Source organism: Lissotriton vulgaris, chromosome 3_1 (genome assembly GCF_964263255.1).
Source record: "Lissotriton vulgaris chromosome 3_1, aLisVul1.2, whole genome shotgun sequence".
In the NCBI taxonomy this organism is placed as follows: domain Eukaryota; kingdom Metazoa; phylum Chordata; class Amphibia; order Caudata; family Salamandridae; genus Lissotriton; species Lissotriton vulgaris.
Genome location: NC_141689.1, coordinates 638,254,407 through 638,279,439, shown reverse-complemented (window position 1 = coordinate 638,279,439; position 25,033 = coordinate 638,254,407). Strand labels below are relative to the sequence as shown.

General features: G+C 51.4%; 1 pseudogene; it reads left to right on the top strand.

The window, feature by feature from the left end:
- Window positions 1-15,767: 15,767 nt before the first annotated feature.
- Window positions 15,768-25,033, top strand: part of LOC147726863 (parkin coregulated gene protein pseudogene) — a 32,691-nt pseudogene continuing 23,425 nt past the window's right edge.

The following is a 25,033-nucleotide window of genomic DNA, read 5'->3' as shown; positions in this document are numbered from 1 at the left end:
AGAAATTGATGATATCTGTTATGTACCAAAGTCCAGTTGAAAAGCTATTCAGCTTTACTAGAAGGCAAAGTGCATTTACTCAGGAATTCTTGTGGATGATTGGCTGTCATATGTGTACATGTTTGTAAAGCCCTAACTCAGCCAAAACGCAGCAGAGCTCTGTACAAGGTCAAAGCCGCAGGGTTATCCAATATCATCTGTGCTGAGAGCTACTTATGTTCAATGAAACGCATTTTGAGCTACTAATATTAGTGTTGTATAATTTCATTTTTTTATGTATCCTAATTCAACCAAGCAAAATATTTCTAATTTAATGACCTGGGCTGCACACAGGTGAGCTACTCACTTAGCTGGAGAGCTGCAGTAGCTCACGAGCTATCAGTTGGAGACTCCCTGTCAAAGGCAAGGATACACCCAACAAATTATTGCAGTTGTAGGGGGTTTGTTGACTCTTTGTGCATCATGATGTAGTGTTTAACGAGTTGTCCCCAACTCATTTCTGAATTGCAGCAGGGTTGTGGTGAAATTATGGAGATGGGGGCGTTCTTGATCCTGGTTTATAGATAATAAAAATGCCTGTTGAATTTTGTTTTGTTTCAGTCTGTACACTTCTTTATCTCCAGTATGATAGTGTCCGGACTGCAAGAGCTACCAGAGATGGCGAGCTTGTCAGCCAGATAGGCAGGGATTAAGGTTGTAGGGGACCATCATGAGGCGGATGATATCCTGTTTTTTCGTGCCCTGGATGAGAGATGCTGCAGCTTGTAGGATGCCTTGTGTTGTCTGGGAGACCATCGCGTAGAGTGTTAACACTAGCCAGATATAAGGGTTTTCAGCTTGAGCAGCAGTTCTGAAGTAGGGCTCTGGGAGGAAGGGTTTCAGTTTCTTTAGTAGACCGAGCTGGTACCTCCTATTTAGCAGTAGTTATGTTTTTAAGGTCTCCTTTTAAAGGGCCATTTAGGCAGGTTATTTTGCTGAAACATTAACAATTGTTTTGTAAATTTGACTCTTCGGTGTATGCAGTTATTCAAAGAATGGGATTGTTCTTTTCAATTTGGCTCTTATTTTTCTATGTGCCTATGTGTATTTTCCTCCTATGCCCAGATGTTTATTTCCCACTTCTAGCGTCGCCTGTGTGATGCTTCCTTTTGTATAGTGGTTTATATTTAGGAAGTCAGTAAGTTATACATCTTGTAGATTTCATCCATTGTCATTGTGTGGGGAAGCAGAAGAGAGGTGTAACAATTAAGATCGGTCATAGCAGTAGATATTCACCATGTAATTCTTTGACGTCTAAGGTCCTGTGCCCTATCCCATGGTTGGTCCTGGGTTGAAATGACATTTTTCTGAAATTATTTTAACTGAGTCTGAACTTTTGACGTATCTGAAAGATGATTCTTGCTTGTTTTGATCCTTTCATTATTCCACAGTATGCAATGTCTTCTAAAAACGAATTTATTGATATAAGTTTTCTTTATTGCTGCCATTTTCTTTGGTCCATACCATCTACTTCCATTAAGTTCTGCCGAAATTGAGCCATGAATAGATCAGTGCATCTATGTGTGTACAGAAGAATTTGGGCTGCTCCCTGCATATTTTAGAAACTTTTTACCAATGCAAATGCTAGGTTGAGGCCGAAAAGGCTTGTGAGTCCACAGATAACTGACGATTTAAAAAAAATCAGGAATCCAAATACCGGGGTCAACAAAGACCCCCACCCACTTCTCACTTTTGTAACAATTTGCACATAATCAAGAAACGGTCTTTAGTCTCTTCATGACCCAAAATTGTTTTCCTGCAACTTCACATTTTTTTTCAAAGCTTTCAGCCCCAAAAAGGTGAAGGCACCACCATCACCATAATACTGTGAGGTAAAAGCTCTGATGTCTCCAATGAATTATACTGACCAGTTACGTAATATTTACTCCTAAGCTTTTGTGTCTAAAATTAATTTCTTAATGTCTAATCCCTTGATTATACAGAGTGAACATTTCCAGGTTGACTGTTCATTCCCAGTCTGTTTCCAACAACTGAAGAATAAATTCATTTTTGCACAAAACACATGTGTAGTGACTTACACTGGTGACGTTTAAGACCTGTGCAATGCTCACTGCCGGGGGGGAAGGGAAGGAGTTTTGTGTAGGTGTGTGTGTTCCATTTTGAATGTAAAATACACCAATGTGTTTGCCAGTGACAGTTGGATTTTGCCTGCTCTGTTTGCTGCTGCACAGTCCCTACCAGTTAATAAACGTAACTCTTACCACGTTGTATAATGGTGTCGATCGGCAGCGGACTGCAGAACCCACAAAGACTATGCAACACCTTGTATTGAAATCATCTGAAAGACTGTAGTTATAGATTCCTTACGTTTAGGATTACCCCCAGGCATCAGACTGGATCTTGAGATGTTTTCTTTAGCAGTACCCCTTTGTGTCCGTAGGTGGCATTAGTCAACTCCACGTCCGTTGTTGGCATCCCGGTAGCTGGAATCACGACACCGTGCCTACTTAGACGCTGCCCCAGCGCGCTGACATCAGTTCTTTTTTTTCCGCGTCAGCCTTGTGCAGATCCGGAGAGAGCTTGCCCCTTAGTCAATTTTTGGCTAACCTTTTTTGACGCCATCTTTTTCAAGTCTTAGATTCCTGGTGCACGTGGAATGTACCTTCGATAAACCGGATTCAATCCTTGTCAAAAGCTGATGTCCGTCACGTATCCGCACCTCGAGTGCTTCTGGTGCCAGGAGCACGACCATGACCCGAAGTCTGTTGGGCCATGAATCCGAAGTCTTTGCGGCAGTGGTCCCGAAAGCTTTTGGAGCCCTGGCAGCTGGCTCCGCATTTCTCTAAGTCCTGGTCGAGAGGAAGGTCTCGGGACTGGTTGCGAATCTACCAACATCATTCGTCTTCCAAGTCTTCGCATTCCTCAGGTAAGTCTAAGCACAAGAAGAAGGCGAAGAAGCACAGTCTCTCTTTGCCTTTGCTCCACCCGTCAGCCGACGCCGGATCTGGAGTGTCGTCACTCTCTGGCTCCATCTTTGGAGCCTGCTTCTGGGACAGCTCTGCGCTTCCCTCACTTTCCCGGAGCTGGACCGTCCCTTGCCCAGCTTTGAACCTTATACGATGCGCTTCACAGCATCTTTGGGCAGCCCGACTCCGCCGGAGTGCCTTCGGACCCTGCAGACTCTGCTGCTCTGGCACCAGAGGATCAAGGCCTGAACTAGATCGGCACCGGTCGAGCTCACAGTACCTTTCCCGGCGCCGATTTCAGGGACTACGCCCCCGATGTCGTTGTGCCCCCAACAGGCGTCTACCCCAGTCTCGCCCCCGACTTGGACACCGCACCCGATCAACATCGGTACTGGCGCCGAAAGGTACATTTGTACCTCAGGACAGAAACACCAGGAATGAACAGAGTGGTAACCAGAGGAGGGTGAGGAGGACTGGAAGGGGTCTGTGGACCCTTTCAATCAATCAATCATTTGTAAAGCGCACTACATACCTGCGAGGGTCTCAAGGCGCTGGGGGGGGTGCGCTACTGATCGAACAGCCAGGTCTTGAGTATCCTCCTGAAGGTCAGCAGGTCTTGGGTCTGTCGTAGTCTCAGTGGGAGGGTGTTCCATGTCTTGGCGGCGAGGTAGGAGAAGGATCTCCCACCGGTGGTTGTACTCCGGATGCGCGGGACGGTGGCAAGTGATAGGTCGGCGGAGCGTAGCTGGCGGTTGGGGATGTAGAAGGAGAGCCCTCTGTCGAGGTAGGCTGGGCTGGTCTTGTGGAGTGCCTTGTGTGCTTTGGAGAGGAGCTTGAAGGATATCCTCTTGTTGACGGGGAGCCAGTGCAAATTTCTCAGGAGGGGGTTGATGTGGCTGTGGCGTGGTACGTCGAGGATCAGTCGTGCCTAGGCGTTTTGGATGCATTGTAGTCGTTTGAGCTTGGTCGGGGTCCCGCATAGAGGGCATTTCTGTAGTCTAGTCTGCTGCTGACGAGGGCCTGGGTGGATCTTGTGGAGCATGCAGAGGGTGTTGAAGCAGGAGGAGACAGCGTTGACTTGCTTGGTCACTGAGAGCCTTGAGTCAAGGATGATTCCCAGGTTGCGTGCGTGGTCGGCGGGTGTCGGGGCTGCCCCCAATGCTGTCTGCCACCAGGAGTCGTCCCAGGCTGAAGGGTTGGAGCCGAGGATGAGTACCTCCGTCTTGTCAGAGTTTAGCTTCAGACGGCTGGTCTTCATCCAGTCGGCGAGGGCCTTCGTGGAGGTTGGCTTTGGCGGTGATGGGGTCCTTGGTGAGGGAGAGGATCAGCTGAGTGTCGTCGGCGTAGGAGATTATGTTGAGATCGGGCTACATTTGCGAGCGGGGCCATGTAAATGTTGAACAGCGTCAGGCTGAGGGAGCATCCCTGGGGTGCGCCGTAGATTTTATGCTTTGGACCGGAATGGGGGAAGGCGGAGGCTCTGGGTTCTGCCGGAGAGGAAGGAGGTGGTCCAATCCAGAGCCTTGTCCCGGATCCCTGAGGTGTGGAGGCGTATGCGTATTGTGCGGTGGCAGATTGTTGAATGCGGCAGAGAGGTCTAGGAGGATGAGGGCTGCGCTAGTTTGAAGATCCGGACTGGCGAGAGGAACTGTATGATGCCAGTGGTTTGGATACCTCCCCAGACCTTGGCATGCTCTTCCCACCCCCACCGTCTCTCCCCCCTCCCCCCCCCCCTCACACCTACTGTGGCTACAGAGGATGGAGCTTCCTACGCAGTGGTATTGCTTAGGGCGGTAGAGGCCTTTTGGCTTCCCACAGTGGCAGTCAGGACTAACCTCCTGACTGAGGTGCTTCAACCGGCAGCAGCTTATTCTGAGCCCCCTTCTGCCTTTTAACGAAGCTGTCACCGACCTCCTTCAGGGCACTTGGTCGAAACCCAGCACAGGATGATTGCCCGACACCACTGCCTGGCCCCAGGCGACCCACTTGCTTGGTGGTCCAAGCCTTGCCTTCCTAGGGCACATTCCCTACTGCTCCCCAGATAGGGAATGCAAGAAACTGGCCACCTTGGGAAGATGTCTTCGTCCGCCAGCTTAGCGCAGCGGTCGGTGAACACTGCATGCCTCTTGGGCTGTTATACCCATACGTGTTGGATACAGTTGCGCAAGTGCTGGCACAGTGCCTGGAGGAGGCACGCTCAGTTCTCGCCCACGCAGTGGCAGAGGGTAGAGACTCAGCTAAGTTCACCATCAGATGTGCTCTGGATGGGGGGGGACGTAGCTAGCTAGCCAGCCAACATGGCGGTTGCGAGTTGCTAGTGCTTCGGCTGATACCCTTTGTTTATCCTGTGATTACTCCTACTGAGGTGCCATCCGTGCCCAAATTGTGCAAGACTGGTGCGGCAAAGTCGAGAGGCACCTGTGCAGCCTGTTGGTTTGCCGATTGTTGAGCGCTGAAGGGGGGTCATGGCCCAGGAGAGCAGCGAAGCCCAGGAGGGGAAGGCGCGCAAAGTGCCCCGCACGGTGACGGCTTCCGCCTGAGACTGCATTCTCGACGCGGCATACATCGTGGGACTGCTGGTGGCGAGCTGGGGGTCTGGCCCTGTATCGACCCTGCAAAGGTACAGCGTCCCAGAGTTGATGTGTAGGTGGCGGACTGCCAAAGCCTGCTTAGATCTGGTACCCGGGCCGATTGGCGCCGCCTGTGGGCACTGCGGTGAGGAATGAGGCCCAGGCGAGACACAGGCCTGCAGCAGATGTAGGTTGCAAGCGGAGGCGGCCTGGTCAGCACCCGGGGTGACTTGCTGCTGCTGCTGACAAGAGAGACGGGCATCTGAAGGACGTTACCGCAGACCGCATGTCAGGAGCAGGATACGGGGCAATGCTGACAGTCGTCCCACGCTGGCAAGTACGTTTGGCGGAATCCTGCAGCCTGTGCGAACATGGACAAACCTATGAGCCGTTATCCAGCATGAAGGAGACTGGAAGACGGTGCGCCTGGTGTGCCCTGAGAAAGCGGAGGCTGGCTAGAAGGGAATGTTTGCTGTAGTGGCCTGTGACCCTGAGGACTGGTGAGGCGGTGAGTGGGTGCCATTTTAGGGGCTGCGCCATTTTGAGTGGAAGAAAGGCCTGTGTGGTGCGCCCCTGGTACAAGAGGCAGGCCCGGGTGCAGGAGGCGCTCCTGAAGATAAGTGGTGAGGCACTTGTGGGACACTGAGGTGGGGAGCGAGAGGTGCTGGGCCCAGGCAGAGCAACAGGGGAGCCCCAGGGACTGTCGATTATCAGCAGGCTGGTGTACTACCAGGAGAACGGTGCCTGCTTGTGGGGCAAGGAGCGTGGCTTCTGTGGAATGTAGACCAGTGGCATTAACATGGAGGGGAAAGCCAGAGCTCTACCATGTGCAGCTTAAGAGACTGTGCAGTGCACGACAGAGGTACTACAAGGAAGCAGTGTCCAGTGACCCAGTAGCCTCCAGTGAGACAGGCGGGCATCTACCTGGTGGTGTTGGTGGGGCCGCGCCACGCCTGTGCTGATTAAATCGGACACTAATAGTGAACAACACGAGAGGTCCCGACAGGGAGTACACTGGAGCTGTAGGGGCAACAGTGCGGCACCCCTGGACCAGTTAGGAGCGAGGGGATCCCTGCACCGCGGAGGGGGAGCTGAGTACACGTTGCAGCCTGCAGGTGAAGCCCCCGGTACCTGTGGCTGGTGTGACTTTGGGGGGTTTTCCTCCCAATCACGGGGACGGCAGTCTGTTCACTGAAAAACTGGCAGCAGAATTCACAACTTCCCCACAGAGAGGATTACCCACTGAATTCTTTGCTGGCCGAGTGGCATGACAAATTTTTGACGGCAGTTGGGGGGGCCTGGCATCCCCCGGGGGGCCATAGTTCAGTAGTCTGCTGCTGGTGGAACTCCCACACACTGTGGGTGGCCTGTGAATGCCAACGGCACAACAGCTTGCGATGGGCCGGCTGCGCAACAAGTCGCAGCAAGGACAGACACCTGCGGGAAGCCTGGACCGCCCCCCCCCCCCCCCCCCTACCCCCACAAGCATGCCACGGTAGAGACATGGAACCACAGGCGCCTGCTCTCGCGACCAAGATGGATTCTGTGCTTGAGGCAGTAGAAAGGATTGGCACCACCTTGGAAGAGACCAAGGAGTCCCTGGATCTCTTGCCCCAGGGGTGCTATTGCAGCCCTTTGTCGTGGAGAGCACACAGGGTGCCAACACTAAAGCCCAGGCCAGGAGCCAGGCCCAGCCCGTTCCTCTTCAAACTCCTCAATTACCGGGATAGGGGCCAGGTGCTGGGCGAAACACAGAAGTCAGGTGATCTGAATGTGGGAAGCAGTCGAGTCATGTTCTTCCCGGACTACACTGTGCTGCGGCGCAGAAGCAACTACATGGCGGTGAAGCGTCAACGTAGGGAGCTGGAGTTTACTTACTCCCTGCTGTTCCTGGCACGGCTGAGAGTGGTCACGAAAGAGGGGACCCAATTTTTCGACTCCCCGGCGGAAGTGTGGGACTGGCTGGAGGAGTTGGGCTATGGACAGGAACATGACCTCCGGGTTCGGATACTGGCAGTCTGACGGAGAGAAGACCCCGACGACAAAGGTGGTGAGGGACGCACCAATTTGCAAGGCCGGGCCCAGTAGCACCCAGTCCGGATAAAATTAGGATGGAACGCCAGGAAGTTCTAGAGGCGGTGGCAACCCTTGGGACTGTACATAGCAGCGACCGTATCGAGGCCTATATACGCAGTGCTCCGGGAACCAGTGGCTCATCTTCTCCGTCCACCGTAATTCGGTGGACTCTAACCTGCCAGTGGTGACTCCGCACACTGCTGACCAGGTTATGTGATATTATGACGCTGTGCGGAGTTCCGACATAGTGAACTTATGCAAGCAGAGATGTGTTTTGTTTTTCCTATTTCTCCACACATGTCGTTAAGCTGCACTGCGCACTAGGGGTGCCATCGGGGCCTAAAGGGGCACATGTGCAACACCAGGGGACAGCCTGCTGCGCATGGGCGGAATGGGCACTCTACTGTTGCTCGCACTGGACCTGCGTGCTAGTCTAGATCATGACATATTGATGCACCTCCCATATACACCGGAGGCAAGGGAGGGGGGATAGTGCAGATAAGTCATAGTCACCACACGCACCCCACCAGGCATTCCACTGGAATAGCTCACAATTAACTGTTTCTAAAGTTTGGACGGATGCCCCTCCGGGGATATGCTCCATCTGTTATATTGTTTGCAGTTATGTTGTTTACATTGCAGCACACTGATATGCTCTCCTCCGACCAGGACACAGACTCCCTGGTGCGGCCCCCGCGCTCCAAGCGTGACTGATTTAACAATGACACGCACTAATATCGCGACCTGGAATATACGTGGCAAGCACACGCCATCGAAGCATTACTCTATCTTTTCCTACCTCCAGCGGCACTCAGTGGATAGCGCCCTTTTGCAGGAAACACACATGACCCAGACAGAGCTTGACAGGCTTTGCGGGAGTTGGAGAGGGCAAATATATGGCACTACCTTTTCAGCACAAGAGCCGGGTACACTGAACTGGGTACGAGCAGGCACTCCCTTTATCTGTGAAAAGGGGGTGTGGTGGATCGGGAGGGCAGGTACGCCCTTGTGCGTGGGAAATTGGTCAAGTGATATTACTGGGATCGTTGTATGCCCCTAATGTAGACCAGCCGTCCTTTCCAACACAGCTGTCGCAGGTCTTGACCCCCTATGCTGGGCTCCCTTAACTGTTAGGCGGCGATTTTAATATGGTGCTGGACAGCCACTTGGACAGATCCCCTGATCCGCCCCCCCCCCCCCTCCCCCACCACTCTCTAACTGGGCGCTACAAGACTTGTGGCTCATCCTCCACCTGACTGAAAGAATCTACTCCTATTATTCAGCAGTCCACGATTTTCATGTTCGATTAGACAGGATGGTGGGTTCCCAGTCTTTACTCCAGCCTATGGCGCAATCTGAATACCTGGGGCGGGGTCACTCCGATCATAACCCCCCTGTGGTTCCAGATAAGGTGGGAGGCAGACCGTCCGCCTGTGCCCACATGGCGACTCCAGTCGCTCTTCTTTGGGAATGGCTGTTCTAACATAGTTCGATATTAATGAAGGGACGGCGAGCAACGCATTAGTTGAATGGGATGCCCACAAAGTGGCTATCAGGGGACACTCTGGGAGCCACGTGGAATATACGTAGGACACTATCAACCTCCCTTGCGCGCTTAGAAGCCATGCTATTACAATATGAGCATGAAGGAGAAGGGGGGGGGCAGACATTCGTATCGACTGGAAGACCTCCGCGCCCAGCACGCAGAACTTCTGGAACGTCTGCGATGCCGCAATTACATGGGGCACACTGCCCGAACACGCGCCAGGGCAGACAGAGCGGGCTGCCTACTGGCCTGGTTGCTACGACAGGAGGGAAATCGTGCCCGATAGGGGCACTTCGTGCGGTGGAAGGGACGCTGGTGTATATGCAGAGCGAGATCCACCGCACCCTCACCAATCACTACACAAACTAGTATAGAGCCAGAGGAATTGGCCCCAGGCATCTCCTGGAGAGGATCTTGGGCTCTATCCAACTGCCCACAGCCTCAGGAACATAAGGAGGCACTTGCCTCTCTCCTTAGAGGAAATTGGGGAGGCGATCAAGTCAATGGCATCTGGGAAGACGCTAGGACCGGACGACTTACCTGCGGAGTACTCTAAAGCATACCGTGAGTCCTTGGCGCCATTACTCCATGCATAATATAACACGGCGGTAGAGGAGGGGTCATTACCTCCTTTGATGCTGGAGGCATACCTGGTCTCCCAGCCTAAACCAGACAGAGACCCCACAGCTTTAGGATCATATAGACCCCTGGCAATGCTTAATGTAGAATACAAAATCCTCGCAATAGTACTGGCGTAACGGTTGGCACCGGTGGTCCCCCACTTAGTCCATGCTGACCAGAATGGGTTTGTCTAAGAAAAGGGGGTGGTGATGGACAGAGTATCTGAATTAAGCAGAACACTCCTACCCAGTCAACAGATCAGGCTTGATCCATCACCGTTTTTTAGCTCACTGCACCATCCCAGCTGAGAACCTGGCTACATGCAAATAAGTCTGTCCCTGGCCCAGTGCATCATGGGAACAGGGCAGACCAAACTACCAAGCCAATTCTTTTACTGGAAAGGAAACAAGGTTCCAGGGACCGGTTTCTGGCATTCAGCAGTCTTCGGCCCGGCTTTCTTGAATCCTGATGGTGCAGTGAGCAAGGGACTCATGTCTGAGCATACCCATCCACGCTTATGGTGGACAAAACGATTCAGAAAAGGGGGTGGTGATGGACAGAGTATCTGAATTAAGCAGAACACTCATACCCAGTCAACAGATCAGGGCTTGATCCATCACCGTTTTTTAGCTGAATCGTTTTGTCCACCATAAGCGTGGAAGGGTATTCTCAGATGTGAGTCCCTTGCTCACTGCACCATCAGGATTCAAGCAAACCGGGCCGAAGACGGCTGTAATGCCAGAAACCGGTCCCCGGAAGCTTGTTTCCTTTCCAGTAAAAGAATTGGCTTGGTAGTTAGGTCTGCCCTGTTCCCATGATGCACTGGGCCAGGGACAGACTAATTTGCAAGTAGCCAGGTTCTGAGCTGGGATGGTGCAGTGAGCTAAAAAACGGTGATGGATCAAGCCCTGATCTTTCCACTGGGTAGGAGTGTTCTGCTTAATTCAGATACTCTGTCCATCACCACCCCCTTTTCTGAATCAGAATGGGTTTGTCCCCACAAAGTGCCCGCCATTGAACCTACGGACGTGCTTTAGGGTGGCAGCCAAAGCCACACGAGTGGCCCAGGGCGGGATGTCTCATCCTCGACCTGGAGAAGGCATTTGATTGCTTAGAATGGGGCTACCTGTCCGCGGTGCTGCTGCGATGCGCGTTGGACATGTGGTTCCTCCAAATGGTCGACCTACTATAGAAGACCCACACAGTCCGAGTGCGGCTAGGCCCCTGGGTCTCTGATGCTATACCAGTGGGTCAAAACACCAGGCAGGGGTGCCCCCTGTCCCCGTTACTGTTCGCACTGGCAATTGAGCCCCTAGCCATTGGTATACGTGCGACTCTGGGGGATGGTATACCGTTGGAGGACGTGTGTATGTGAGGGACGTGGAGCACATACCTGGACAGCTGGCCAACTGATGCAGACCTTCGCCGCCATCTCGGGGCTCCGAGGTAATGCGGGTAAATCCTGTCTTTACGCTTTTGGAGAGGGGAACACTGACCTGGGATTCTTTCTTGGTGGTACACGGGTCCAATGGAGGGAGGGTACCTTCCACTACCTGGAGATACAGCTCTACCGCCAACCAACTAATTTGTTTGATGGGAACCTGGGGAGGCCAGTCAGGGCGCTAAAATCGCATGTGCGCTTCTGGAGCACACTTCCGCTGACGACCACAGGCAGGGTGTGCTCGCCAAAATGGTCATGCTCCCTCGTCTCCTGTACTACTTTAATTTACCTCTACTTATTCCGGCAGCCTTTTTTAACATGCCCACTAGGATGTTACGGGACTTTATCTTGGGCACTTCTCGTCCTAGATTGGCACTAGCAAAGTTATATCTACTGACGGATCAGGGAGTCCTAGCTGCTCCTTGTTTTGAACACTACTACCTTGCCGCTCAGATGCAATGGGTTGCTCGCTGGCTGGGAGGTAGGGGTAGGGATGCTACAGCCACAATACTGCTGCCGTACTCACTGGACCAAATAACCAGAGTCACCCTACTGCTACAGTTAAGTTGCCGACGCTCCTCATAGCTTTGGCATACAAATGTTATCAGAGGGCTCTATATCTCACCCAAAATATCGTCCCTTACGCACTCGCAATGCCTCTCGAGGGTTTCCTTAGTGGAGGAGGGGTGCTTACAGCTCCTATGCCTGCGGAATGGTGGGAGGCTGATATTCGCACAATAGGAGATTTATACCAGGATGGAGAGCTCATACAATACGATACCCTGGTGGCAGAGGAGGGGCTCCCACATGGGGGTTTATAGTGCTTCGCTCCCTGATAGCTAGGTTGACTACCAAATGGGGGGACGTGACCACAGAGACCTGTCAACACCATGCAATATCTGCACGTCATGGGGAGAGGCAGGCACCTGGTCTTCAGGTTTGCGGCATCGTTGCGGGCACATGCGGCTTTCAGTTTAGATCCACTCCGCCGCAAATGGGAAATGGACCTGGAGCGGCCACTGGTGGATAAGGAGTGGGAAAGGATACTTCAGTCCCGTGCGTATCCCCAGAAACATGCGGTTCTGCCAAATCCAGCTATTCATCGTCCACAGGGCTTACCTCACACCGAGCTTATTAACCGGTATTTTCATCGTAACGATGCACTGTGCCCAAGGTGTAACGAGCTGGGGGTGGGATTTTTGCATATGCTATGGAATTGCCCTAGGTTGGGTATATACTGGCGCACAACTAGTGGGCTGCTGCAGGACTGCACAGGTTGCACCATACCCTTTGATTGGCCCAAGTACATATTACATCCCTTCAGAAGGACTCCTAAGGACAAGGTAACGTCCCGGTTCCTGGATCTGTGGCTAGTGGTTGCAAAACTCCAAAGAGGTGGAAGGCACTTGACCCACCACACACAAGGGCGTGGAGCTCCTCATTTCAGGCATGGGCTAGGACAGGGGGTATTGCCATTCGAAGGGAGGAAACACTGGGGGTACGGGACAAGCCTATAGCGGCTCACTGGGAGCAGATGCTTTGTGTGCTTCAGCAAATGGAAAGGGAGAGACACACGGAGGGAACAGATAATGACCACACAGGCGGAGACACGCCATAGGCCAGTGCTCTGACATGATATTCCGGTAACACTTTGCACTTGTGCCAGGCCTAAAGCAAGAGTAATCACGCTAATGCAGTCATAGCTGCGGAGCGCATAAGGGGCCCCAGGGGCGGGATGTGGGGAATGGGGAAGGGAGAGAAGGAGTTAAATATGCATACATGGGTTTATGCTGCCACTGTTGTGGTTCCTGTGTTTTATAAGTAAACCATCTGTTTCAATGATCGAGGTGAATGGTCAGCAACGGACCGCACAAGCTGACAGAAGGTTAACACACTGCTTCTATATTGGAACTTCAGAGACTGCATCATCATGACTATCGGGCCGAAGTAAAGCTGGCTCCTGCGTGAGTACTCCTTGTTTCAATTACAGTAAAGTTAGAATGCATGCGAATCCTATGTTGCCGCACACTCATGTGTTGGCGAGCAACCCTATGCATGATTGTAAGCTTATATATGAGATGCCTGTTATGACTGTGGGTAAACTTAAATCAATAAAAACAGATTTGACAAAAAAAAAATCAGATGTGGCTGGATACCGCCGACTCTGGGCAGAACGGTTTCCACGTCAATAGCCTTGACGCGCTACACCTGGCGGATGATGCCTGGTTTCTCTGGGGATTTCCAATCCACCTTGCTGGATATGCCCTTTGATGGCTGTCGCCTAAAGGTGTGACAAGCCTGACTCTGCACTCAATCGCTTCAATGATTATAGCGCTACGGCCAGGTCCTTGGGCCTCACAGCAACATCTCGCCCCACGCAGTTTTCCTGTCGCCCCTGTTGTAGCTATGGAAGGGGTGCCCCACCACATTCAACCCAGTCCAGCCACTGTGCCAGGCAAGCTACCCAGCATCTGCGTGGCCACTGAAGTGGGACCCAGCGATGTGGGTCTGAGGGGCCAGCAGGCTGGCCACTCCACCCATAACCCCCCTGAAGCAGCCTCCTAGTCCGACCTTTCAGGACCACCAGAGACCAGTGGGCGGCAGAATACGGCAACACCTCCCCCACTGGCAAAAGAGCACGTGCAACAGATGGTTTTTGCAGATAGTCCAAAGGGGCTACTTCCGCCTCTTTGAGACTACCCCTCCTGCCATGCCACTAGCTTTCCATCGCATCTAGGAGGATCATATGGCTCTTCTCCACCAGGAAGTTGCAGCTCTTGGCCAAGGGAGCTATCGAAAGGGTAACTGTGCCAGAAGTAAGTTGTGGTTGTTACTCCCACTACTTTCTTGTACCCAAGAAGGACAGAGGCCTGCATCTTATCTTAGACCTCTGGGCCCTCAACAGCTTCCACCGAAAGGAGAAGTTCAAGATGCTCATGTTGGCTCGGATGCGGTCTGTCCTTGACCCCGGAGACTGGATGGTAGCGTTGGACTTGCAGGATGCATTGTTCCATAGTCCTGTCTTGCCAGCTCACAGGCTTTACCTACTGGTGATGGTAGGCAACAAGCTTTTTCAGTTCACCGTGCTCCCCTTCGGCCTTACCAGCATCCCTCGGGTGTTAACGAAAGGGATGGTGGTGGTTGCAGCTCATCTGCGCAAATCATATGTTCCAGTCTTCCCCCTACCTTGACGACTAGCTTTTGAAGGCGGGATTGCCCCAGGCTGTCGTCTGCTACCTCCAGACTATGGCGAATCTCCTGCACTCGCTGGGGTTCACCATCAACGTGCCAAAGTCACACCTGACTCCCTCTCAGAAGCTCCTTTTCATCGAAGCAGTTTCTGGCTCATCCTCCAGAGCAGTGAGTCCGGGATATTTCGGCTATGAAACCGATGTTTCAGCCTCTATCCTGGTTTTTAGTGAGAATGATTGAGGCTGCAGGGCCGCAGGGCCACATGGCCTCCTGCATCCTGCTGGTGGATCATGCCAGTGGCATATGCAGTCTCTGCAGTGGGACCTGAAGTTCCAGTGGGCGCAGCATCAGGTAAATAGATCTTGAAGGGCACTGCGCAACAACTGCAGTGGTGGAACAAGGTTTGGGTCAGAAGCAGATCCCCCTCCCTTCCCCAACCAGACTTCACAGTGGTGACAGATACGTCACTCCTGGGATAGGGCGGCCATTTGAGAGAGGTGTCTGGTTTCCCTGGGGCTGTCCAATCCACCTTGCTGGATAATGCCCTTTGATGGCTGTCGCCTAAAGGTGAGAAGGCTGACTCCGCACTCAAGTGCTTCAAGGATTCTAGCGCTACGGCCAGGTCCTTGGGCTCCATATCAACCTGCTGAGGCTCCGGGCAGTTAGTCTGGCACTGAAGGCATTCCTTCCTTCCCTCCCTCAAAGGGAAGGTAGTGTAGGTAGTGTAGGTGTTCATGGACAAAACTACGGCCATGTGATTCTGCAAAAAGCAGGGCAGGGCGGGGTGGGGTCGTGGATCCAATGTCAAGAGGCTCTTCATCTCTGGACATGACTAGAACATCAGGGCATGACACTGGTGGTTAAATACCTGGCAGGTTCTTGGAAAGCCAGGGTTGACAAAATCAGCCGTCGGTGCCCGTAAATCATGAATGGCATCATCTCAAAGAAACAGGTTAGTGTTAGATTCCTTACCTTAGAATATCCTCAGGCGTCCGACTGGATCCGGAAAGTTTTGCGTAGTAGTACACCTGCGCGTCGGTAGGTGTCGTCTGCGGCTCTGCATCCGTCGTCGTCATGATCACCGTAATTAAGTCGTTACAGTACTTAGACTCCGCCCTCGCGCGCTGACGTCAGTTCTTTTTTTCTGCGCCAGCAAACGCAGATCCGGCCAGAGCAGTACCCCTAGTCAATTTTTGACTAACTTTTTGATCTCTTTTGGATCCATCTCTAGTTGATTCCTCGACTCGCTGTGCCGGTAGAGATGCTTGGGTTCAAACCCTGCGACGATTGTCACCACTTTATGTCGGTGACCGACCCCCACCGTCGGTGCCTTTACTGTCTCGGGGCTGACCACGATGACCAGTCGTGCCCCAACTGCTGGGCCTGGACCTCGAAGGCTAGGCGGGAGCGGTCCCGTAAGCGTCTTGCGCTCCAGCAGTCTGCCCGACGCTGCTCGAGGTCCAGGAGGAAGTCGAGGGACTGGTCGTGGGGCCACAGTCATCGCCGCTCGACAAGTCAACACCACTAGTCGGGCCCCAAGTCTTCAGGTAAGTCGAGGCATTCTAAAAAGAAGTCGAAGAAGCGCCATCTCTCTTCTGACTGCCCCCAGCCCCCTACTGTGGTTACGGAGGAGGGGGCTGCTTACAGTGTGGTGTTGACTAGGGCAGCCAAGGCCTTGGCTCTTGAGCTCCCTGTCGCGGCCGTGAGGACTTAACTCCTCACTGAGGTGCTCAAACCGCAGGCAAGCTCCTCGAAGCCTCTACTGCAGTTTAACAAAGCCCTCACCGACGTTCTGTTGGGCACCTGGTCCAAGCCCTCCACAGGCCTCCCTGTGGATCGGAACGTGGCCCAACACCACGCGGAAAAAAAGAACTGATGTCAGCACACGGAGGCAGCGTATAAGTACTCCGACGTCATCACAGCGCCCACGACGACGACTGACGCGGAGCCGCAGACGACGCCTACCGTCGCGCAGGGGTACTGCTAAGCAATAGTTTCCGGATCCAGTCTGACGCCTGGGGATATTCGAAGGTAAGGAATCTATCACTAACTAATGTCTCTTACAGATATATCGTTACACAAGTAGTAACTTGTGCGACGCCAACTCCGGGCGACCCCAACTTTGTCTGTTCACCCCACCTCCGAGAGCCTGGTGATCCAGGCCTCTATCTCCCAGACCGCATTCCCGAGCGCTCCTCCGGATCGGGAATCTAAAAGGTACGGTCAATTTGCGAAGAAACTGTTCTCACTGAGTTTGGGGTTGCGACCTGTCAACACCGCCTGCCTTTTGGGCTGTTACACCCATTCTCTGTGGGATACGGTTGCGGAAGTGCTGCCACAGTGCCCGGTGGAGGTCCAGGCAAAGCTTGCCCTAGCAGAGGGACAGGATGCAGCAAGCTATTCAATACGATGGGGACTTAATACCACAGACTAGCTACGTAGGGCGATTACGACAATGGTGGCAGTTCGCCGCCACGCCTGGCTGAGGTCCCCCAACTTTTCCGGGGATGTCCAAACCACCATTATGGACATGCCCTTTGATGGCCGTCGCCTCTTTGGCGACAAGGCGGACCGTGCTCTGAATGTTTCAAGGACTCCAGGGCTATGGCCAAGTCTTTGGGCCTCAGCAAACGCCAGCAAACTTCCGCCTTTTGCCCCCTTTCGCGGCCAAGGATGAGGCGCCCCCACACGTCCAGCTAGCCACATGCCGCAGAACTAACTTCAACGCGGACGTGGTAACCGCCGTAGCGGTACTGGGGGACACCGGCAAGGTCAGTCCACAACCGCCCCGCAGCATCTGCCTCAAAATCCTCTGAGTTTTCAGGCCCATTCGACGCCAGTGGGGGGCAGGGTTCGCCATCACCTCCTTTACTGGCGCTCCATCCCATCGGACAGGTGGGTGCTTGAAATTGTCCGAAGGGGCTTCACCCTCCCCTTCGAGGTGACCCCTCCAGCCATGCCACCGCAGTACCACGGCATGTCTGGGGATTACTTGCAACTTCTGCAGGAGGAAGTTACGGCCCTCTTGGCCAAGAGTTCCGTCAAGCGCGTTCCTGGGCCAGAAGTAGGACGTGGTTGCTATTCCCACTACTTTCTGGTACCCAAGAAGGGCAAAGGAGGCCTATACCCTATCTTGGACCTATGGAGCGTCAACAGCTTCCTCTGGAAGGAGAAGTTAAAGATGCTGACTTTGGCTCAGGTCCTAGCTGCCCTGGGCCCGGAAGACTGGATGGTAGCGTTGGACTTGCAGTTCGCGTATTTCCACATCCACATCCACATCCACATCCTGCCGGCCAACCGGCATTACCTGCGGTTAACGGTAGGCAACAAGCACTTTCAGTTTACCGTGCTCCCCTTTAGCCTTACCAGCACCCCACGGGTGTTCACGAAAGTGATGACGGTGGTCGCAGCTCATCTGCACAGATTCGAGGTTTCAGTCTTCCCCCATCTCGATGATTGGTTGTTGAAGGCGGGCTCGCCCCAGACTGTCGTCTCCCACCTCCTGACTACGGCCGACCTCATGCACTCGCTGGGGTTCTCCATCAACATGCTGAAGGCACACCTGTGCCCCTTTCAGAAGCTCCTTTTCATCGGAGCGGTTCTGGATCAGGTTCGTGTTTATCCTCTTTAACAGCGGGTTTGGGATAGTCAGACTCTGATTCCGATCTTTCATCCTTTATCCTGAGTTTCGGTCAGGTTGACGCTGTGGCTCCTGGGGCTTATGGCCTCCTGCATCCTTCTGGTGCATCACGCCAGGTGACGGATGCGGACTCAGCAGTGGGCCCTGAAGTTTCAGTGGGTACAGCATCAGGGCAACCTGTCCGACCACGTCCGGGCAAGACAGTTGCAGTGGTGGCTCACAAACCGCAATTGGGTCAGCAGCAGAACTCTCTTCCTACCCCAACCGTAGCAATTAGTGGTGACGGATGCATCCCTCCTGGGATGGGAGTGGTCACATGGGAGATCAGAGGTCTCTGGTCTCCGGCGGAATCCCGGCTCCTCATCAACCTTCTGGAGCTGAGGGTGATCTGGCTTGCACTGAAGACATTCCTTCCTTCTGTCCTGGGAAGTGTGGTGCAGGTGTTAACGGACAACACCACCGCCATGTGGTACTGCAACAAACAGGACGGGTGGGGCCGTGCACCCTTTGTCAGGAGGCTCTACACCTCTGGCAATGGCTGGAACACCAGGGCGTCACCCTGGTGGTTCAACACTCCGCAGGTTCCCTGAACGCCAGGGCGGATGAACTCAGCTGCCGGTGCATGATGTATCACGAATGGCATCTGAACTCTGACGTGGCGCAAGGCCTCTTCCAGCAGTGGAAGATCTATTCGCCACCGAAGAGAACGCACAATGTCATCAGTTCTGCGAGTTGGAATTTCCAAGGCGGCACTTGCTTGGAGATGCTTTTCGTCGCGAGTGGAGCTGCTGTCTGTTATACGCCTTTCCGCATATACCTCTTCCGCCCAGAGTGCTGAAGAAGATCAGGCGCGACCGGGCCCAAGTCATCCGTGTGGCTCCGGACTGGGCACGAAGATACTGGTATCCCAAGCTACTCAGCCTGTCAGTCGATCCCCCGATTCTTCTGCCGCTTTAGGAAGACCTTCTGTCGCAGCAGCAGGAGATGGTTCTCCACCCGAACCTGTCCAGCCTCCACCTCCTTGCGTGGAGATTGAGTGGCGGCCGTTGAGGCCATTTGACTTGCCTCCTGAAGTCTGTGATGTGATTCTGTCAGCCAGGTGTCTCTCCACAAAATCGGTATACGCCTGCAGGTGGAACAAATTTGTGGCATGGTGCACAGCAAAGGCTGTGGATCCACTCCTCCCCCCCCCTCCCCCTTCTGAGTTTCTCCTCTTCCTTCTTTCTCTTGCCCAGCAGGGCTCTGCTCTGGGCACTATTAAGGGCTACCTCTCTGCCATTTCAGCCTTCTTGAAGCTTCCTGATCAGCCTTATCTTTTCAAGTCCCCTGTTGTAAATAGATTCTTGAAAGGCATCATGCACATGTTTCCTCCTGTTCCTTTCGTGATGTCTCAGTGGGACTTGAATGTTGTAACCTATCTGATGTGCGCTCTTTTCGAGCCACTTCATAATTGCCCTCTTCGTCTTCTGACTCTTAAGACTGCATTCCTGGTTGCCATCACCCTTGCCAGGAAAGTGAGTGGCAAGGTGATGGACTGCCCGATTTGAAAGGCCGTAACCACCTTCGGCTCACTCACTTTCCGCCTCTGCATCCTTCGAAGGAGGAGGAAAGGCTCTACCGTCTGGACCCAAAACGTGCGCTCTCCTTCTACCTAGATCGCACACGCCTGTTCCGGGTGGACTGCCAGCTCTTTGTTGGTTACGTGAAGAAGGGACGGGTGGTGAAAAAATTAACCATCTCTCGTGGGTTGTGTTGTGCATCAAGGTCTGTTACTCCTTGGCTAGAAGGGAGCCTCCTGTTGGGCTTAGGGCATATTCCACTCTGGCCACGGTGACTACTACTGCCCTGGATAGGGGAGTCTCCTTGCAGGACATCTTTCAGGTAGCTATGTGGGCCTCACTGCACATGTTTGCTAGACACTACTGCCTGGACAGTCAAGTCCTGAGAGATGGCTTTTTCTGCTATTCCGTTATCCAGGACTTTCTGGTGTGATCTTGGTTCGTAGACCCAATACCGGGGTTGGTATTGCTGGGGTGTCTATTGTAAGGAATCTAACACTAACCTGTTTCTTTCAATTGCACAAGTTATAGATATATCTGTAAGAAACTGTAGTTAATGTTAGATTCCTTACCGCCCCACACATCCTCCCCGATCTGCGAACCGATATCTAGGGTTAAGGTATTCCCTTTGAGGGCCCTAGCTTCATGGCACCAGTGTCTGTCTCTAGCATGGCTCCAGTGTCAGTCTCTGGCATGGCTCTGCGTTCCTGGCATGGAAAGCTATGTACAAGAACTGACAGCACGCGAGGGTGGCGTCTAAGTACTCAGTCATTCCGGCGATCAAGACACCGACGACGGACGCAGAGCCGCAGACGACGCCTACCGACGCGCAGGGGTACTGCTACGAAAAACTTTCTGGATCCAGTCTGACGCCTGGGGATATTCTAAGGTGAGGAATCTAACAATAACTACTGTTTCTTACAGATATATTGTTACCAAAGGTAAGTAACTTGTGCTTCACTCAGAGGTGGTTCAAGGTCTCTTTCAGCGGTGGGGAGAGCCTTGGTTAGATTCACACCTTTCTGTCTGTACCATTCCTCCCCCCGCACCTCAGATTGATGAACATCAAGCATGACTGGGCCAAAGTCATTTCTTTGGCTCTGGACTGGGCACGGAGAGTCTGGTACCCCGAGCTCCTGAGCATGGCCATTGATCCTCCGATCAGACTGCCCATTCGGGAGGATCTCTGTCGCCGCAACAAGGGACAGTCCTCCATCCGAACCTGTCCAGCCTCCACCTCCATGCATGGATATTGAGCACTGACAGTTGACAACTTTTGACTTTCTGCTTGAAATCTGTAATGTCATCTTGGCAGCCAGGCATCCCTCTACTAAAATGGTATACGCCTGTAGATGGAACATGTTTGTGACATGGTGCACAGCAAAGGCGGTATATACCCTTTCTGCCGCTCTTTTCAAGGTTCTCTTGTTCATACTTTCCTTGGCCCAGCAGGGCTCTGCTTTTCTTTGGCTACCAGATCAGCCCTCTTTTTTTCAAGTCCCCCATTGTGAATAGTTACTTCTTTCCTCCATCTCCTTTCATGCCTCAGTGGGACTTGAATATTGTTTTAACTTTCCTTATGTGCGCTACTTTCTAGCCTCTTATCAACTGCCCTCCTAGGCTTCTCACCCTGAAATCGGCCTTCCTTTTGCAATCGCTGCTGTTACGCTTTACCGAAAAAGGAACCACCAGTGGGGCTGTGTTCTTATTCAGCTAGGGCTATGGCAGCGACCACTGCATTGGCACGTGGAGTCCCACTTCTTGACATCTGCTAGATGGCCACATGTGCATCTATGCACATGTTTACAAGACATTACTGCCTGGACAGTCCAGTCCGGAGGGATGGCTATTGTGCCTGTTCTGTCCTCCAGGACTTTCTGGTATGAACTTAATTTGCAGCCCCTCCTCTGGGTTTGGGATTGCCAGGCTATCTATTCTAAGGTAAGGAATCTATAACTAACTTATGTCTCTTAGTTTCTGAAGGTACGTAACTTGTTGAAATTAGACTAGATTGGGTCATGAGGTTGCCAGTGCACCAGGACTTGACAGCACTGGGCCAGGTATACCATCCAGAACCAGCTACCCGTAGCTTAGCAGGATGGTTCCTGAAGACTTGGAGTCAGTTACTTAGGGCTATCAGTAAGAGCCTGGAAATACTTAAAAAAGGAATAAGGCCAAGCATAAGGAGAGGCTACACTGCAAAATGGAGTAGATTCATACACTGGGGTAACATGAAAGGGCTTACTAAGGATGCCACAAGACACTACTGTAGTCCAGTACTGCCCATAATTTCTAGATAAACTTTACTGCACCTCACTTGAGGTGCACTTGGCAGCCCTAGGGGCGTATACTAGGGAAGTAATAGGAAAAGGTTTCCTCACTGCAGCTGTCATCAGAAGATTCCTAGAGGCAGTAAAGCGAATAGAACATCCAAAGGCATGCCATCACCTATGTTGAATCGAAACCTGATACTGACACAACAGATTGAAGCCCCTTTCTAACCATGCATTACATGAGACTCTAGCATTTAATTAATTGCCGTCATGTTATTGAGAGTTGGTGACCTTGAGCCCCTACAACACTTGAACCTTACCTGCAAATATATAAGGAAACCAGTGGTGAAAAACTGTTATCACGTTCTCAAGTTAACCATGCTATAAGCTTAACTACATTCCTTCAGCAGCCTTAAAGCTCAAATCAGGAAGAGCCCTACTGATGTTGGAAGGGCAATTATGTACTATTTACAAAAAAACAGACCGTAGCATGATAGCTTGACAGATGTTGTATGTAAGTGGGGCAGATCTTTTCTCTTTAACCTCATTTGCACAAACAAGCCAGGGTTTATCCAGTTCCTAAAGAAAATAATGTGGGATGGATGAACCAGACATTCAAAAAAACAGTTGGGTATGACCCTGGTAGGAAAACCAAGGCCCCACTCAACAAGGAAGAAGGAAGCAACGATCTCCTTCCTCGCTAACATATCCTTAAATGACATCTGCTTACAGGTTCGTGGTATTCCATGCACATTTACTGTGTAGACATTAAAGCCAAAAGGAAGTTCCCGTGGGACAAAAGGTACTCAAACACTTGTCTGCAAATACTCTAGTAATACCAGCCTCCCTAGGAAAGGGAATACCACTACAAAAACAATGCAAGCATATGAATCCAGAAAAGATTTACAAAACAGAATGATTAGTTGTTGTAGTAGTAGCTTTGTAACTTGAAGACATTTCTGGATCTGCATGTGACACTCCAACTCCCCAGACGAGGTGATTTTGCAAAATGATGCTATATAAAGTGTAAGAAAAGGAAATCGTACAAGGAAGTTGCCAAAAGTTAATGAAAGAATCTGAAGATGGTGACTTTGTTGAAGGGTATATCTAATGTAATACTAGTAGGGGCACTGTACTGTACGGATAACTGCTCTACAACAACAAAAAAGATAAAGGGCTAAAAGAAACTGTTACACACCCAAAACTAGATGGCGGAAGAATGCACAGCATGTTTATCCAGAAAATTCTTAATGCCTCAAAACTACTCCTACAGGTACGTAACCATTTTGTTGCAGTACCTTGTAGGGCAGCACATGGAGATGTTATTTTCAGTATGACAGACAAAAGTTTTCTGTTGCAAATTTTAGGAGCTGATCAGATGGATAATTAGTTTCTGTGTTGGAACGTTCCTTTTACTCAGTCGTGTAAATGGTATTCGCATTACAGTAGTAGTTTCAATAATTTATTTTAAAGGGCTATCCCATGAATGACTTCATAGTATTTATCCCAACACCAGATGTTAATCAAATCAACATTATTTTATCGGTGATGGTTAGTAATGCAGAACTGGATAACTAGAACAGTTGTCTCTTTGTAGGATGGCACCTTTAAAATCCATCTACCAAAATCCTCGTGTCTGCTCAATAAAATATTCCATGAAATATGAAAATATTGAGGAGCTAAAATGCTAGCATATCTAGGTACAAAATCCGATCTGCTTTAGATAAGGAGAGTAAGAGAGGGAGGAAGGTTTGCACTGATGAGCTACCTTCTGGTATGCCTCCGTCTTGAAGGGTTCGACTGGCATAATGCAACCATGTTCTCTACTGGGAGCAAGAAGTCTGTACAATCTCTTCCACTAACCAGCATTTGCAATGCATTAGGTCTCGCATTTGCGAGAGTTTGAGCTATTGCTATTGTAAATGACAATGCTTTTTATTTACGCGTTTGAAAACCTGCAAGCTGTGTGTAAACAAGCACTTTGTACTTATAGTCCTTGCTTAAGAGAAACAAGGCTGGCAGTCTCTTTTATTGCTAGCCTTGCTGCTCTGAAGCAAGGTCTATACAGGTATGTAAGAGTCTGCCAACAGAGCATGATGCCAGGAGCCATGAGGTCCAAGTGGTAGCTTCTAGGAGGTCGTAAGAGAGACCCTCCCTCCCCAGATAGGGCATGATACCAAGAGCTATGGGGTGCAAGTGGTAGTTTTCAGGGGCTAGGTTGGCTTTGGTGCTGCAGGCATGACAATGTTGTTGGTGCACCCCAAAGACCTCTGTTGCTATGGGTTCCCTCCCTACCACCCTTCAACAGCGCCCCTCAAGTCTCCATAACCACTCTCTCCCATGCATTTCTTTTGTTTTATAGCACCACTCATGCCAGTGTAGGGTTTCAGAGCACTTTAGATCACACACACACACACTCACTACACAGAGACAATGAATCATACATGTGTAAATCAGTGTATAGGAAAGGTTACATAAGAAAGAAGACTACAAGGTGTAGGAGTCGCATGTCATCCATACTGGTAGGCAGTATATTTTAAGAGTGCTTGGTCTGAAGAAGCACAAACTCAGGATTTAAAAACAGAACACCATACTTGGGGTTTTTCTTTATTAATAATCATCAATTTCTACCCAAATTAACCCTTTTTGTGACATTAGGATTATAAAAGGCTTGGTAAGAAAAAAAAATTTCTAACCTATATCTTGCAGTGTGCACGGTGCCCTTTCAAGACAGTTCATAGGTCACTGTGCTATATTAGGATTTTAACTTACAAACTCAAGTAACAAAAGGAGCTCTGTGGCAAATGCAGTAACGCACTGAACTATTTACATTATATGCACTTCTGTGATCTGCATGGTGCATGTTCTTTGCAGCAGGCATATAAACACTCTGCGCGACCTTATGACCAATCAAAACTTCCATTAGACAACACTCTTATCTCTCTCCACCATGAATACTAATCACAGCATTATATTGAAATGACTGTTGCCTGGATATTGCTGGAGGCAAAGAATCTGCAGCAGGTGCTTTTACATCCACAATATATTGTGGAAACATTGTACCCCCCTCCCAACCACCCACCCACCCAAAGTCAGCGTCCGGTGCAGTGGCACTGTTTGAACCACCCTAGTGCAGACCCTGGATGCAG